At 42.7% G+C, this 18,471-nt stretch overlaps 1 protein-coding gene and 1 pseudogene across 1 annotated transcript in view; one reads left to right on the plus strand and one right to left on the minus strand.

Moving 5' to 3' along the window:
• The window catches only part of CA8 (carbonic anhydrase 8), a 90,232-nt gene that overhangs the window by 55,041 nt on the left and 16,720 nt on the right, over positions 1–18,471 (minus strand). The gene's annotated exons all lie outside the window — the stretch shown is intronic.
• On the plus strand, positions 16,170–18,256 carry LOC131495034 (ubiquitin-conjugating enzyme E2 variant 2-like; annotated as a pseudogene).

Genomic DNA, 18,471 nt, shown 5'->3' on the forward strand with positions numbered 1-18,471 from the left:
CATTCGCAAACATCTCCCTCGGTCCTCGCGATCACCTTTCTAACGACAGATGCTATTGCGACTGTCACCAACACCCATCTTAACAAGAAGGGAATGGAGGCAGAGAAGACAAAGTAGACAGCTCACAAGTGGCAGAGCGAGGACGTGGCTACGGCACCTGGACGGCAGCTCTGTGCTCCAAAGAGGCAAGGTGGAAGACGATGAGCGTAGCTTTCACAGCGTGAACGGTCACACGGTGCCTAGAGGAACGACACACAGCGCTCTCTCTAGAGACCAGAAAAACCAGGGACAAGAGAATGAATAAAGAGCGTGCAAACCAGGAAACGGCTAGTAATCCAGGCAGGCTGTGTGATACTAACAAGCACACAGGGCCGAGGTGTGAGTGCACAGCTCCGGGAGAAATTACCTGAGCTCTAAGACTCTCCACTGTCAAAGAGAGCTGATACTATCTAACGTTTCAGGCCGTTACAAGGGCAAGAGATACTATCTGGAAAGCTCCTGGAAAATATCACCTAAGTGCCGGGGCGGGTGAGGAGAAGCAGAAGTGCCAGCAGAACAGTATCGTATTAAAACTGTACTAAAAGTCTCTGAAAACAAACGTATGCTCCTCTCCCTTCAGTCTGGTTCTTTGCTCATTACGCTGCCCGACCTCACCTATTTTATTTTGCTAAAGGTCCAAGATCACTAATAAGGCTTTTCATTACAGAAAGCTGGATCCCTTCCATCCGAGTCACAAATTCAAGTGCCTCTAAGAAGCAGGCTAATCAATAAGGGAAAATATGGGGTGAACAGGGACGGGAGAACTGAGGAACATACCCTCTCGCCTCTTCTCTTCCCACCGAGCAAATTCTCATTGGGTCATCTTATACCCGCCCAGGTCTTCCCTTGCCATCTAGATGCCCCTGATTCCAAAACCACCATCTTTCACCGAAATCTGTCTTGAGTCTAGATCCCTTTACTCAACTGCCCGCTGAAATATTTTAAAACCGGCATTTTGCAATTGAAGCCCGTCCAGCAACTCCTCACAGCTGGGTCCCCCACCCTGTGCACCTTGTGCTGTCAATGGCCCCACGCCAGAAACCTCTTTCATCGTCTTCTTCCTTTACAAAACAACCAGGAGCTATGTTCTGCCGTCTCCCCCCTCCTTAAAATCTCCCAGATCCGTCCACTTGACTTATTCCCACGAGCGATTCCTGAGTTTAGATCTGCATCAGCTTTTGCCAGAATTGCTGCCCAGGTCTCTCAACTTATCTCCATGTCTCCAAAGCAGGCATTTCAGATGCACCTCCCACCGTGCAGTCACCCGGTGCAAATCCGATCACGTCACTCTCCTCAGGAAGGCCCAACTAAGTCTTCTTACTGTCCCCGGGATACAATCCGAATTCCTCAATACGCAGCACAGCACAGCACAGCACAAGAATATGTCCTTGTATCAAAACACCTCTGTCAATTTTCATCCTCCAACTTTATACACCTAATACATTGCCTATTAACCTAGTTTTCAGGAAATATATTTTAAAGCCAATTACGATATTCAAAATATTACAATTGCACGATAGAATGCGTTTATCTGAAAATGTTGAAGTCCATTTTACTCCTCACTGTACCTGAAAAGCTACTTGTCTGTTAACACAGCATGCATACTCAGAGGCTTTTACTTTCTGAACTGTGATTATCTACAGCACAAATCAGAACCATTTTATTAGAAATATGAGAAGGCATATATCGTAGAGGGAAAAGAATGGTACTTGGTCTGAGTCTCAGCCATTACTGATGTACCTGGGGCAACTTACTTAACGCCCCATGACTTGATTATTCGACTGAAAAATACACATGACATCTAGCTCTAAGGGACATTTTAACGATTAAATAAGATATGGCATGTGTCTGGCACACGGATGGTCTTCATGAGCGTGAACACTGTCTCCACAATTCCCTGAGGATTGCAGTAAAAGGAGTCTTTGCATTAACTCCATGCATATGAGATCATGCGAGGGACGCAAAACTTTCCAACAATAAAAACATCCAGCATCTTTGAAATACTGAGAGAAGAGTGAACTCTGACAGGCTCAAGAAATAAACGTACACTCAGAAATTCATGTAACAGATTTTCGCCCAAACATTCCCGCACAAGTACAAGGACATCCCCGCCTCTACAACTAGACGAGCACTCAAGACTGCCCTCATCCTCAAGACAAAAGGCTCTGCAAAGATCCACACCTACGCTCCTCCCGCAAATTATTTCCTTATTGATAGAAGTTTCCAGCTCACTTGTTGCTCAAGAGAGTTGCACAAAGAACCTTTCTTCAGCAAACTCGCAGTAAACTACATACATCACTTCTAGTGCTAGTTAAAGGGGACCACGTTTCCCTGAAGTCTGTCTCAGACTCTCAGGCTAACACGGGAGCAATGCTACTGGGAACCAAATGCAAATCAAATTATTTTAAAAGGCATTCTAGAAAACTGGGTTTTAACCTACCCCTGACCTAGAACATGGAGTCCAGGTTTCCTTTCAATGCTATGACAAGGTGAAGTATCACTCTGCTTGACTGAGATGGAACTTGTACCAAAACAACTCGGGTAAAAAAAAGGTCAACCAGGAACAGGAAAGGCATGAATGGGTGTGAACGAGAAAAAGCACAACAATTCTGATAGGAAATTTAACCTACGTTTACGTGGCAGTGCGCTTGGATTTTGCACAGCTCCTATGACTTAGGGGGAAAACATTTCTAAAACAAGAGGATTACATTTTACACATAATCCAAAATGAATAATCACCAGTGACCACCGTGCTTTCCGCAAATGTTCAGAGGGCAGATATGGAAACACCAATTAGGAAATGAGAACGTCACCTATGCCTGAATTTGCCTACCAAAGGGGCCGATCTCTCCAGGACTGACTAGGCTCTCTGCTTGACTAGACTCTGCTTTACAACACTTATTCCCCTGGTCTGCACAGCCATGGCTTTCACTGTGCTACTCGATGCTTTATCATCTTGGCCATCCACAACCATTCTCAAAAAAGAACCTATGTAAATTCAGATAGAAACACAATTATTGTTTTCCAAAAGTCTTTATTACAGGTAGCACATTTGTTTCAGACAAATGAAATATATCAGTGAGTGAAACTGTATTTCTGAGTGTATGTGAAGTCATAGAGACATGCCCCTCCGAGAAGCAAGGACCTTCCTTGCTCGACAGTAATGTAACTCAGAAGATAATTCTGCTAAAATCACTGTGGACGTGTACAGTTACTGTATTACCTTTGCTTTTACATAACACGGTATTTGATATTTTTAATTAATGTGCTGTTAAGGCTTAAGCCGGAACCAAAGCTTAATGAAACACTGTTTCCGTGGGAAAATGGTAACCACTTTCTGGAGAGCGCTCCCCCCCGCACATTTTCAATGAGGCACCACGACGAAGACAAAAGCAACGACGGGCGACACTGTCCAAAGGTCGATTTATTACAGCAGGCTTAGTGAAAATGTAATCTTGTAAAAATACAAATTAAAATGCAAAAAGCACAATCACTATTAAAAATACTTACAGGGGCGCCTGGGTGGCGCAGTCGGTTAAGCGTCCGACTTCAGCCAGGTCACGATCTCACGGTCCGTGAGTTCGAGCCCCGCGTCAGGCTCTGGGCTGATGGCTCGGAGCCTGGAGCCTGTTTCCGATTCTGTGTCTCCCTCTCTCTCTGCCCCTCCCCCGTTCATGCTCTGTCTCTCTCTGTCCCAAAAATAAATAAAAAACGTTGAAAAAAAAAAAAAATTAAAAAAAAAAAAAATAAAAAAAAATAAAAAAATAAAAATACTTACAGAGGACTCTTGCTAAATTTTGAAAGTAAGTCCAGAAGAGAGATCTTGGGGAGCACAAAGCCACTCCTCTGGTAGTGTCTAATTGGTGGGACTGGATGTTCCCACTTTCTGCAGACACAGCTGCCTCCCCTCCCCCTTCCTCCATGCAGACAGAACCTCAGCTGCAGTTCTTTTTTTTTATTTTTTTATTTTTTTATTTTTTTTTTAATGTTTGTTTATTTTTGAGACAGAGAGAGACAGAGCATGAACAGGGGAGGGGCAGAGAGAGAGGGAGACACAGAATCTGAAACAGGCTCCAGGCTCTGAGCTGTCAGCACAGAGCCCGACACGGGGCTCGAACTCACGGATCGTGAGATCATGACCTGAGCTGAAGTCGGACGCTTAACAGACCGAGCCACCCAGGCGCCCCCAGCTGCATTTCTATATATCAGACCAAGTGTTTATGACAAGCCTAGAGCCCTCCTCAGCCCTACAGAGTGAGCCTGACTAAGCCAAGAGTGACAGCTTTGTCTTCTCCCTTGAAATGACCATCCCAGGAACCCGCGTGTACAGAAATTCTGGCGAATGATACATGAGGGGAGCTCTGCTGGATGGCAGGGGCGAGGAAGACCTCTGGGAAAACATCCGGTTGCTAAAAAGAGATTCCTAAGGCTGGTAACAGCATGGAGCAGGACAAACACTGTGGCCAATTAACTGGCAACAACTGCTAGAGCTGAACTACGCCTTTCCTACACAGGCTACCCTTCTAAGTGTATGCTCGCCAAACAGAATACTCACAGAAGCTCTAGTCTAACAGACCAGACCTGAATGGAATCCGAATGCCGGTCAACAGTGAAAAAAATACACCATCGAAAACGCACGCAGTGATATGCTACTACACAAGAAAGTAAACAAAGGAAACATACACGCTACAGTGTAGCAGACTCCAACCTAGAATTTTAAAAAACGAAGACACAGGATTAACAACTACTACGTGATTCGATTTATACAAAGCCCCTAAATAGGCAAAACTTACCTATGATGTTGGAAGTCAAGATCACGGTTAACTAACCTTGGAGGAACCGTGACGGGAGCTTCTGGGATACTGGTCGTGCTCTGTTTGTTAATCTGCATGCTGGTTTTTCATAGGTATGTTTACCTTCTGAAAATGCAGTGAACTGTCGAACTGTCTATTTGTGGTTTGGGCACCTTTCTGTACGTACGTTACTTACCTACAAGATGTTTTATTGTAAAAAATAGAGATGGCACCAAAAGCAGAACCAGTAAGAGAAAAAATTGATATATCAGATTTCATCCAAATCAAAAAGTTTTGGACATCAAGCAACACCATCAGCAAACGAAAACACAATGCATATGGATAGCCAACAGACCCACGAAAAGACGCTCCATATATCATTAGGGAAATACAAACCAAAACCACAAGGAGAAATTCCTTCAAACCCACTAGAATGGCTCTCATCAAAAAGAAAGACAACAGCCAGTGTTGTCCAGGATGTGGAAAAATTGAAGCCCTCACACAGTGCTGACAGGATTGGGAAAATGATGCAGTCCCTTTGGGAAAAAAATTAGCAATTCCCAAAATGTTAAACACAGAGCTACCATATCGCCCAGTAATTCCACGCCTAGGAAATTAGGTGTGGACTGCCATATTACCCCGAATTCCACACCCAAGAGAAATGAAAAACTTACGTCCACGCAAAACCTTGTATGCAAATGTTCATAGCTGCATTACTCACAACAGCCGAAAAGTGGAAACAAACTGAGTGTCCGTCAACTGACAGATAAACAAAAGGAGGTATATCCACACAATGGAACGCTCTCTGGCAATCAAAGTCATCAAATACTGACACAGGTTACAACATGGATAAACGAACCTTGAAAACAGCCATCGTTTGGTTACTATGAAATGTCTAGAATAGGAAAGTCTACAGGGCCAGAAAGCAGATTCCTAGTTGCCTAGGGATAGGGGTAGGGGATGAAGAGTAACTTTTTCTTTATGGGGTGATGAAACGGTTCTAAAACTAGACCATGGTAATGGCTGCACAACACTGTAAATATACTGAAGCCACTGACCTGTACAGTTTAAATGGGTGAATTTCATGGTATGTAAGTTTTGCGTCAATAAAACATTTTTTAATGCAAGAAAACAGGGGCGCCTGGGTGGCTCAGTCAGGTAAGCTTCCGACTTTGGCTCAGGTCATGGTCTCACAGTTCGGTTCACGAGTTCAAGCCCCACACTGGGGCTCTGTGTTGACCACTCAGAGCCTGGGACCTGCTTTGGATTCTGTGCCTCCCTCTCTCTGCTCCTCCGCCACTTGTAATCTGTCTCTCAGTCTCTCAAAAATAAATACATGTTACCAAAAAATTAATGTAAGAAAATGGAGTCCTCTTACAACCTTTCATCATTAGTCTGTGAGGATGTGCCACTAAGATGTGATATGGCCATCCTGCAACCCTGAATGGACATTTCCAGGAAAGGGCCAAAGTCCTGAAATGACTTAGCAGGAAAACAAAGCAGCTGGCCCTTCAAAACACGGCTTAGCAGCTGAATTAACCAACCCAGGAGCTGCCCTTTAGAACTTTTCACAACGTGGAAGGAAAAATGTCCGGCGCTTTCTGAGTTGCAAGGTGCTCCTCTAAAAGGGATATAGGATGCTGAACAAAAGCACTCCCTTGGTTTCTGTCATCAAATCTTTTAGATGTGCACACAGCCAAATAACTTAATACATAAAAGAAAAATTTTATCTCAATTCAAATTTGGGGTTCTGGTAGACAAAATGTAGCATTCCTTGAAAAGTAAAATTATGTCTAAGAACAGACAAAAGTATATTGAGCTTTGTGCTCTGATCTAGGGCTTTTCAGAAAATAGTCTAAGACGCATTTTCTATATCATCATTTTTAATACCCTGAAATATAAAGACATGAGGCACGGAAACCGGTTATCAGCAAGCAGAAAATGTATCATCAGCTAAAGCAATTTTAGGAGTGTAAATCTAGTCCTAAATCTTACACTCACATTAATATTTCTTAATAAGCAGTGGATTTTATTATTAGTTTATTGTTGAAGTAAGTAGCTTAGTTAAGTTTCAAGGATGGATTAATTACTGGTGTGGATAAAGAGAACATATGCTACCACAATCGCTGCAATCATAGTATGTAAACCGGTGGCCATTACCTAGGATTAAGAATATAATTTCCCCTTGGTAAAGTACTGCATGATTAAGCTTACTCAGGAACATTACATATTCCTATGATACCAATAAGCAGTAGTGACAGGATACCAAATGAAAGTTGTAACTGTTTTCTCATGACATTGCATGAACTCTTTTATATGAACTCATTTACCTGGAGTCAGATTCAAATAGATACATAAGTAAACAGTATCAGCTGCTGTAGCACATGCTGAACGGTGGCCTCTCTTCTGAGTTACCGATCTGCATTTCTAGCCTCTTCCTGGGCATTTCCACTTGGGTGAAAGGCAGCCGTCCAACTCAAAACATATCAAAGTATACACCAGGATTTTCCACCAAAACCGTCCCCCTTTCTGGCATTCCTCTAAGAGGCCCACCATTTTTCCAGCTATGGAGGCTCAAATCTTAGAGGAATCACGGACTGCTCCTTTCACCTGATCTCCAAACAAGCTAGCAAAACTCTTGGTAAGCTCTGAATGCTCTCTCCCCACATCATTTCCCACACTCCCTTCTTTTTTTGTCAAAGCCGACGACATCCTAGGTGACGTCATGACTTCCCCAAAGCATCCCATGACTGATCGATGAAAATGATTACATTTCACTAGAAGTACCGTTTTGAGAAGGAAAGTGATTTCTGCGTAGTTTGTCACCCGTGTGTTGTCCCTAGTACCTCAGACTGCCCGCAACTCATATGGTAGGTGCTCAACAAATATTTGGTGAATGCATGAAAAAACGTGTAACTGTGAAATGCAGAACAGTGATCCCCACTGCCCTTAGTGAAATGCCACATATACATCATTCTGACCAAAGAAAAGGATACGAATATCAACCTGACATTTAAGGGTTTCCATCCTTTGTTCCACCCTGCCATTCAAGATTTATCTCCAGCTATTTAATTTCTAGATCCCCTAAACTCCAGCTACAATACATTACTATAAAATAGCCATATGTACGGTACACATATACAGAATTTATGTTTAAATAACCATATATATGTATTATTAAATTACCGTGAAATGCAGTGGAGAAAACCAAGTAGGTTAAGGAAAGCTAAAGTCAGCCTCTCTGCTTATGTGACATCTGAATAGAGACCCAAAGGCGCTGAAGGAGCAAGTTAATGGCTATCTGGTGGAAGAATATTCCAGACAGGGGAATTGCAAGGACAAAATCCCCCACGTGGGAGAAGGTCCCAACTGTCCTATTTACGTCCTCAGAACCTGGGTACGATGCCTAGAACTTTACCGTCTACTCTTTCACTCACTTATTTATATTTATTTAGAGCCCTCTCTATGCCAGGAACCGAGAGTCTATCAGAAATCAAACTTCCCAATGTGAAAATTCCTCCAATTCATCTTTGAGTTCAACTGTGTATAACAATCTCAACCAGTCTCAAATTCAGCATGACTTCGGTTGGCCTTGACATCTTTGCTTCAATCCCCTTTCCCTCCTGGCATCCCCATGCCATTTCACAATACACAGTGCTCCCCGGCCTCCCGCTCAAAGTCTCCATTCTTTTCTTTTTGTTAGTGTTTATTTTGAGAGAGAGAGAGAGAGAGAGAGAGAGAGAGAGAGAGAGAGAGAGAGAGGAGGCACACACTGGGGAGGGGCAGAGAGAGAGAAGGAGAACAGGAATCCCAAGCAGGCTTCATGCTGTCAGCACAGAGCCCCACACAAGCCTTGAACCCATAAACAGCGAGATCATGACCTGAGCTTAACCGACTGAGCCACCCAGGTGCCTCTCCATTACTTTTCTGACAAGTGTGACGTGAGGTACACGCTTACTATTATCCACCCCCAAATTATAGTATTTGGTCAGTCCAATTTTATGTCTACTATCTTCCCCAATGCCCCCCGCTCCCCGCCCCCCCCCCCCCCCGCCGAAAAAGGCTGGGAAAGAGAGGCAAAACAATCTGCCATTATCTCAAATCTTTGTCCACACAGGATTCAATATTTATTCAGTAAGGGATGCAACCGAGATGTTTCTGATATTAGACTCAAATAACAAAGGATAATTCTTCCTATAAAGACGGTGCAAACTTGACTGGAACCTAGTTCTCCAGAGCCTTTTGGCTCAGCAGAGCAGTAACCCCCGTAACACAAATCCTAATAACCTAAAACAAAACGCTGTGTTGTCTGCACAAATATGGTTTTCACAACAAATTCACAATAAACTCTCTAATAAAATTTAGATATACAGAAATGTAAATATCCGTGTAATTTGATGCATCTTCACTTATGGTGTTCCTTGTCAATATCCTATTTCTGCCACGTTCTTTAGTTTTTAAAATCCAGCAGTTCTAAGGGCCGTCAGGTGCACTGACAGCACACGGACATCCATGTTAAAAAATAACCTGGCCAGAGGAAAGGAGGAGAGACTCCAGGAACAGCCACTGCCAAGAGCAAGCCTAGCGATTCCAAGGAGCACAGATATCAAGAGAAACGTCTCTTCCAAAACAACACCAAAAAGGAGAGGCTCTCCTGGATGCTGCCTAGGAAACCCGGGCAGAAATACATGAGACCCTGTGGGGATCAATACAGTCAGACCATCAAGCTAAAAGGAGGGGATGAAAATTCCAAAGCTGAAAATTCTTTCCCTGCGAAAACAAATCAACTCCAACTAACAGGAAACACAAACTAAACTCTGGTAATCCTCAGTTTTAATTCACTTTTCTGTTGTGTGGAGAAAGATCAGCCCTGCTTTCATTAAGACTCACATTGTGTGAGGCTTAGTAGGACTTCAAGTGTTTTTCTCTCTTCACCTCCTCTACAGCTGAGAGCATCTTTACAACCTTTCAAGGAACTGCTACCCCAACTCCTATTGTTTTTTTTCTTTTTACCTAATTTGCGAGTATTCTGGGATTAAAAACAATATGGATTGAAATGAGTAAAGTGACACTTGTATTAATTCAAATGTATCAGCCTCTCTCCACCATGGTACCTCGCTTTCTGACCCCCTGATTTTCTGATTCGTTGTCTCATGACTATTTCAGCTACAGAAGGTCCACTTCTCAGCATCACACTGGCCTTTTCTCATCACTCGCCAAGCCCCAGTGCACCTGTCCTTTACGACATTCCTGCATCCACCTCTCCTTTTTTCGTATCGTTTTTATCCTGCAAACTCCTACCCAATCGTCAGGGCCCAGCTCCAATAACCGTTCTTTTCCACAGCCCTCCCTGAGTCCAGCAGAAAGCCACTATTCCGTGGTGTCGGTTCCCTTTTAGAGGTCATCATTTCTTTTTTAATGTTTATTTATTTTTGAGACAGAGAGAGACAGAGCATGAACGGGGGAGGGTCAGAGAGAGAGGGAGACACAGAATCCGAAACAGGCTCCGGGCTCCGAGCTGTCAGCACAGAGCCCGACGCGGGGCTCGAACTCACGGACCGCGAGATCATGACCTGGGCTGAAGTCGGACGCTCAACCGACTGAGCCACCCAGGCGCCCCATAGATGTCATCATTTTTCATAGGCCTGTCACTCTGCTGGGAACATGAACCTCTTCTAGACCTGGATTATTTTTCATTTATTGTTAAAGGTCGGCACCACACCCAGCAGCAAACACACAGCAGCTGCTCCCTAAATGCGTTTCGAACCACTTTTCATTTAACCTTTCTGCTGTTATCTCTTCACGTGTTTTTATCTTAATCCAACCTCTTCCCACCAGGCTACAGAATCACCGCACACAAGTACTGTTGTCTGACATGCTGTGTATCTCACAGGGTTTGGTAATTGACAGGTGTTTGTGAACCGAATGGTAGGCACCACTCCGCCATCATGCCTTCCTACGAGACTCAAAACCCAGTAGTATCTTCCTTCTCACTTGCCCATGGGGAAAACAGTGCCTCAGAGAGAAAGCCTCAAAGGAGGCAACCCACTGGAGCTCAGCTGAGGAAACAGTAACAGACATTACTAATGGCACAGCCTTTATTCCACTAGACCCAAGTCCTTGACCGATACAGGCAAGCTCGAGGTTGGCCAGAAAACAGCAAGATTGGGAGCAGAGTTAAAGCACGTCATGGCTGATAAGCTAATTAGAAACAATGCCCACTGATAAAAATCTGTGATTATTTGTTCTCCATGACAAGGTGGATAAGTGACATTTGTTCTTAAAAATTACTGCAGAATAGTTCCAGCACTGCGCAACCCAAATTCAGAATAGGATTAATGATTTAAGCCTTGGACTTAGGTCGCAATTTGGGGGAAGTAAAACAGTTCTTTTTATAAATACATTTATATCTTTGGTTTAAACAACCGGCCCAAGCTGAGATGCTACATTGGACAGAAACCCCCCCACGTAGGTTAGAAAGAAAAAAAATAAATCCTGCACATGCATCAAAATCCTCGCTCACTCCATCTCCCAGCTCCTTCTAGAAAGGAGGAGACTGTGCGACTATCTTAGGTACAAAGGGGCAGCTAGCAAAAAGGGATTTGGTCCCAGATGATTAAAATGAACAAACCGGAATAAAAGGAAACCGCACTCTCGCCGCTGATTCCCAAACGGAGTTGGTCTCTTGCGCCAGTGCCATCAAATTTTAAAGGATAAGTGGGAGAATTTTTAAGAGTCTGTCTTAGGGGCGCCTGGGTGGCTCAGTCGGTTAAGCGGCCGACTTCGGCTCAGGTCATGATCTCACAGCCCGTGAGTTCGAGCCCTGCGTCAGGCTCTGGGCTGATGGCTCGGAGCCTGGAGCCCGTTTCCGATTCTGTGTCTCCCTCTCTCTCTGCCCCTCCCCCGTTCATGCTATGTCTCTCTCTGTCCCAAAAATAAATTAAAAAAAAAAAAAAAAACGTTGAAAAAAAATATATATATATAAAAATTGGTTCAATTAAGGAAGGAGGGACGGTGTGAGTGTGGTTTATTTATATTTTGTTCTCAAAAAAGACAAAGAAATTTCATTTGGATTAAATATTTTAGGGGCGCCTGGGTGGCTCAGTCGGTTGAGCGTCCGACTTCAGCCAGGTCACGATCTCGCGGCCCGTGAGTTCGAGCCCCGTGTCGGGCTCTGTGCTGACAGCTCAGAGCCTGGAGCCTGTTTCGGATTCTGTGTCTCCCTCTCTCTGACCCTCCCCCGTTCATGCTCTGTCTCTCTCTGTCTCAAAAATAAGTAAACGTTTAAAAAAAAAAAAACTAAAAAAAAAAAAAAAAGAGTCTGTCTTATCAACAGGAAATGCCTCTTCCCTGTTGCCCGTCCCTATAAAGAGGGATTTTGCCTCAACAAGGCTGGCCTTCCTCTCCACTCTTTCAACTAACCCCTTCCTCTTTTTTCTTTTCCTCTTTTGAAACGAGAGCTACCTTAGAGAGCAGGCTAATACACCCTGCCACCCGCCCCTTGCCTGTAACTAGGCGGGCAGAGCCTTTTCCTTCTACGCTATGTCTCCGGTATAGTTCCATTCACAACAGAGGTAATGTTTTGTTCTCCATTTGATGACTCTAATAATGCCCTATTTCTTACTTGTTCAAAACCCAGGCTGGAGAAAGGGATCCCTTTATAGATCTCCTCAGAGAACTCATCAATTTAGAGAACTCATCAAGGAACGTTCACGAGAAATACATTAACTCTGAAGCCAAATAAATTGGTTCCACTGAATAAGCTCTATCAACCAGAGCTCTAAGTGACTCGTTAACTGGGTTTAGAGAACATGCTTGCCTCAGGGCCCCAAGTGAACACATTAATTGATGAAAAAAGGTCCATCTTTCATCTGTCGGGTCCTACAAGCATAAATGTCTTCCTTCTATACTTAATGTGTATATTTAGCAGTTTAAAATCTGGATTTCTTTTTTTCTACTCAAGGCTTCTAAAAAACAAAAAACCCGAGACAACGATACTATCATAAATTACATTTACATACACTGCAGCTAATTATGCCCTTAAAATGCTTTTACAAAGTACTTTAAGCGAACACCAGATTGTGTTTAAACCACCATATGAGATACTCGGTGCGTGGTGCCTCCGATATTACACCATTAATTTTTACAGCCTCTCCCTAAGTTCCATAAGGGTTAAGTACAACTGTATTATCTTTATGTCCCAGCAAAGGAATTGAACTGGAATGGCTACAAAGAAGTCCTATAGCAAATACCATGGTGAGCTGGAATCCGAGTGGGGCTTTCTCTGATGGAGAGTACCGATCACCAGAGCAGGCTTCCGTCTGGGAAACCACAGCACCAAAAGTTCCAATTTCCCACAGGGTCCATGGCCCAACGTTCTAGGATTCCACAGTGAGTTCCTGTTGTGCGTAACACGAAGAAGCTAAAAGGAGACATGTTTTCAAGCACAGCAAAGCTGTGGCCAGGGCGCAAGCACAATTATCTTACCAATACCACTGGGCCATTTTAAGCTGTCATTCTTAAATACCAAAAACAAACAAACAAGCAAAAAACCCCACACCTTATGTAGTTTCTATACTAATTAAGATCTTCTGGAATTAAAAATCTTTCAATAGTCTCCCATTCGATTAGAAGTTTTATCATGCCAATACTCACCTCACGCAGGAAATATTTATTTGATTTTCACTACAAAATAGGCTGGTGATATAAATTCTATTGCTTGTGCACGCTCCATAATCATAAAAACATGTCTCAGGGAGCATATTGACTAGACTTGTAGAGGACAATATATTCAAGTAAAGGGTGGAACAGGGGTTTCAAAGAAAACAAAAGACTTTTTTTCTCCATTCATAGTCCATGTAATAACAACAACAAAAAAGCCTTTTGTTTTCCCCTTAGGAACTTTTCACTAGATTTTTTAAAATAATTTTTTAAAGTTTATTTATTTATTTTGAGATAAAGAAAAAAAAGAGAGAGTGGGTGAGGAGCAGAGAGGGGGTGGGGAGAGAGAATCCCAGGCAGGCTCTGTGCCGTCAGCACAGACAGAGCCCTGTCTGGGGCTCAAACTCACAAACCATGAGGTTACGACCCGAGCCGAATTCAAGAGTCCAACGCTTGACCAAATGAACCACCCAGGTGTCCCTTAACTAGATTTTTACCATCACAATCACAATTGCCCCTTGATGTCCTCCCATCTCTTCCTCATGGTAGGAATAATAATAATAATAATAATAATAACAATAACACTAATGGAATAATGACACCTTCCTAATATACTAAAAGGTTTACTCCTTGCCAACTTTGGAGCTACTTTTGAACCCTCTTCGTAGACAGGAACATCTGAAGAGGTTTACTACCTTGCCCAAGGTCACAGAGCTTGGATCTGAATCTTGGATTTTCTGATGTACCGGCCTAAACTCTCACCAACCCCAGCACACTGACCCCTCCCCACCCCATCCCACCGGTAATCTATAGGTAGGTAATGGGGCAGCAGCACTGGCCGGGGGGCTCCAGCAGCTTTTCAGAATCTAGACCTTTCCTAACTTGCCCCCCCCACCATCAAAACTTTCCTATCCTGTGTCTTGCTGATTCTAATTTTGTTAGGTTATCGCAGTTAAATTAACCCTGTGGCAGAGTTACACCTGACACAGTGCCTTTCACATACTAGTCAATAAATGTTTTGTTTGGTTGACAATCATTTACCTTTCAAATAATGTATTTGCTTTCTAGTAAGTATCTTCAAAACCTTCCTGTAATTAGCTTCTAATAGCCTGAGTTTGCATACTGCATAGACAGGGTAGAGGGGATAAGGCCCTTTAACACTGATTTGAAAGCTCATCAATTTAGGGGGAAAGGGGGGAGGAGATAAATTGCATACAAATGCATTTGCACTCCCCCCAGTGCAATAAACTCCACTGGCTGTCTTTGACACTCATCGTTGTATCCCTATCACTTAGCCCAGAGCCTGAGCAGTAGATTCCCAAGAAACACTTGATTGGATGCATGGATGCATGGATGCATGGAAGGATGGAAAAACAACAGATGAATAAACTGATGAATAGATGGAAAGGAGTTAAAGGTGGCCACTTGGTTATGGACTCTATATTTAAATCAGAGTCTATTTCTTACCTGAAGACGCATTAAGAGATCTATTTTACTGTAGAATTTATATCTGTTAGAACCCAATTTAAAATATTCTCTTCTTGCAAGTCTATAAATTATTTATACCTATTACACCTGTAAATTAATTATACACCATATACATTTACAGAAACAATTTTTCACTTTGCACAAATTTGCCTTACTTGTAAAAATATACATATAAATGATTCTTCCAAATTTAGTTTGCCGAAAACATTTTATACATCTTCAAACAACAACAAAGAATAATCTACTAAAAGAAATAGTTGCAAATATAAAATGAAAGGTAGCTTCAAAGACGACTCAAAGGTCAAACTGGCCTCATGCACTTCTATTTCTAAGTGGGAATGGAAGATTGCCACATCATGTGGTACAGCGAAAAGAACATTTCTGTTTGCTCAACACTGTAATTTATTTTCTATTCAGTAAACTGTGAAGTTTCTACTCTAAATACATTTTCATAAATGAGAAAATAAACACGCTAAATCAAAGCAGGAACTGTGATTTTTATGTAGTAAAAATGCAAGTGGTCATCAGAATTCAGGAAACATAAAATTTGTTTTTATTTATCTTTTTTTTTAACCCAGATATGAGAGGGAGTTTCCGCAATTATGACCACAGAGAGGCCACAGCACAAGGTTCTAATTCCTTCATCTGTTTATCCGTGAGGCTCAATCTGCTAGCCCTGTGGAATATTCCAGGATGCCAAATTATAATCATAACAATCATATGTACAATTTGTTCCTTTTTTCTGATCAAAAGAATACAATTTCCCAAAGAAGCTGAACATTCAAACTTTGAGTCATTTCCTTTAGTATCAGTCTTACCTCCTCTTTCGCTTTTTTCTTGTAAAGCAACCTCAATCCAAAGTATTAACTACCATTACAAATATAATCTCAAACTAGAGTTGATTTTTCTAGGAATAATGGGCTTTGGAAAGTGGGGGACTGGGGCGGGGGAGCACTCCTTGGAGAAGGCAGATAATAGGTCTTGTGACCCCTGCCATTGCCTGAGCTAGTCCCCTTCTTCTCCAGACCTTGGTGAGCACCCCAGCAAAGCGGAGGGACTACCTCATCCATTACATCCACGCCGGTTCTCGGGGGGCAGCAAGGGTCCCAACCTTCATGACCCCACACTGCTATACCTTCACAAAGCCACTCTGAATTTTGTCTTCACAGCCAGTAAGGCCAGGGAACCATGCCACAGCTTCAGTACAGTCCTATGCAAGGCGACAACACTCCCATCTCTGAATGGGGGTGCATGCACACATACAAGACCCTCTCAGGCATGTTGTGGGGGGAGGCAGGGAGACAAAGACTGTTGTGTTGTCTCTTGTCGATCTAACCCATTAGAGAAAAGACCAGTAGCAGAGGATGACTCTTTTTTAAGTGGAATATTTAATTAACTAAAATACCCCCTCTTCCACCCGGGCCATACATTATGGCTTCCACCAAGTTGCCCTGTGACCCTTAATCTTTAGCAGCTTCAGATTTCTCCTATGTTAAACAGGAGTTTGTGCTGGGTGATCTCTGAAGTTCCTTTTAAAAATAAATTATTTAACTATATATCTTATAGATCTAATCTCATCATATTTTTCTCACTGAAGTCAAGGGAAGTCTATTTCGGAAGCGAGTCACAAACACGAAGCTCTATTTGAGACATCCGTGGGAATAAAGTAACTTGAACAGATCCCCCTGCCTTTCGCTGTTGACCATGAAAACTCTTCCTGGTGCTCCCCAGAGCCCGGAAAACTGACAAAGGCCTTTCAGTCAGGCAAATATACAAGCATGCAAATAGCTTAGGAAAAACAAAAAGCCTGATCGTTTTTACTAAAAGAAAACTTAAATGGTAGACACTAGTATTTGCCTGAAAAGAAAAGAAAAGTACAGGATACACAGAAGACCCGGGACTTGGAGAGTGGAGAGTGGAATATTCAGAACTGGTACGGTATCAGGAGACACACTGTTCAAAATGTTCTGTTGGCCTGGGGCGCCTGGATGGCTCAGGTGGTTAAGCATCCAACTTCAGCTCAAGTCATGATCTCACAGTTCGTGAGTTCGAGCCCCGCGGTGGCCTGTGTGCTGACAGCTCAGAGCCTGGAGCCTGCTTCCGATTCTGTGTCTCCCTCTCTCTCTGCCCCTCCCCCGCTCACGCTCGGTCTCTCTCAAAAATAAAAAATTTAAAAAAATTTTTAACGAATGTTCTGTTGGCTTATTTCACAACCAAGGCCTAGACTCTTCACAACTAAAGAGTCCTGCTCTGCACAAACTTACTTTTTTTTTTTTTAATATTTACCTAATGCACCCAACTTCCCATAAATAGCTGGTATGTGGCTCAATTACCGCTGAGTCCTTTCGGAGAATACAGAGCAATAGCTTCTCTTTAAATATACAAGATAAACATAAGAATCTGTCCTACAACATGCTCTTCCTTGGTAATTCACTCTCAAATTACAAACTTTTAGGCCCAGAGGGCAAGAAAGACCCGTCCGCCATGCATGACCTCCTGCTGGTCTGTGGGCAGGACCAGTGCCCTTCCTGACAAGACTATCATTCATCTATAGTGAAATGAGAAAACAGAACTGAGGTTACGAGTTTTTTAAAAGCTAAGTCTGTTCAACTTACAGGTCCGTGTTCATTCTCAGACTGTATCCTTCCTACACTCATCTAGTAAAGATGTTCTCTCTATGAAATGATGAGGACAGTATAGTTAATAATGTTCGTATTTAAAAAAACAAAACAAAACTGGGCCACACTATCTGTTTCCCCATCCTCTAATTTTTTTTTATTTCATTGCTCCTAAAATCTAAATGCCTGGGAAGCACTCTTCCATGGAAGTATGGAAGTATTAAAGTAGCAACTCATGGGTGAAGATAATCATAATTTACCAAGAGTTCTACGGACCACAACGTTAGGCTACTTGAAGTAGAAAAGCAGCTGAGAGTCTTCTTAGACAAGTGGCGGAAACAGAACATACAGCCTGAAAGTTGAACGTGACCCTAAATACCTAGCAGTTCCTCCAGCGGTCAGATCTGTAACAAAAATTAACGTGAATGGAATAAATTATCCTTATGGTATGGTGAGTGAACGCAATATACCGGTATGGCAAAATGACAACATTCTTACAGGATTCAAGTTGGACTTCAAGAGCTATGGTATCTAATGATGTCTAAAGAAAATATGAAGGTTTTGCAGCCACCAGAAGGACAAAGACACAGGAATTCATTTGACTGGATCTCAGACTTCTCTGCAATCAACAACCTCCCCCTCCTGTTGCCATCTTGATTCAATACCACAATGCAAAACCTCCACACGTTAAGTAAGAGAATTCCAGCTGGCAGACATGACTCAGACATTTCTAAGAATGTAGTTAACATGTACAAACTCATTAGGTGTTCAGCTAACAGGAAGAAAAGTGCAGCACAATTTATTTTTCTCTTGCTAAGGCACCGTCCTCTAAGCACAAACCTGGAGTATGAACAACAGAATTCAGGTGTACG

The sequence above is a fragment of the Neofelis nebulosa genome, chromosome 14, assembly GCF_028018385.1.
Source record: "Neofelis nebulosa isolate mNeoNeb1 chromosome 14, mNeoNeb1.pri, whole genome shotgun sequence".
Lineage (NCBI taxonomy): Eukaryota > Metazoa > Chordata > Mammalia > Carnivora > Felidae > Neofelis > Neofelis nebulosa.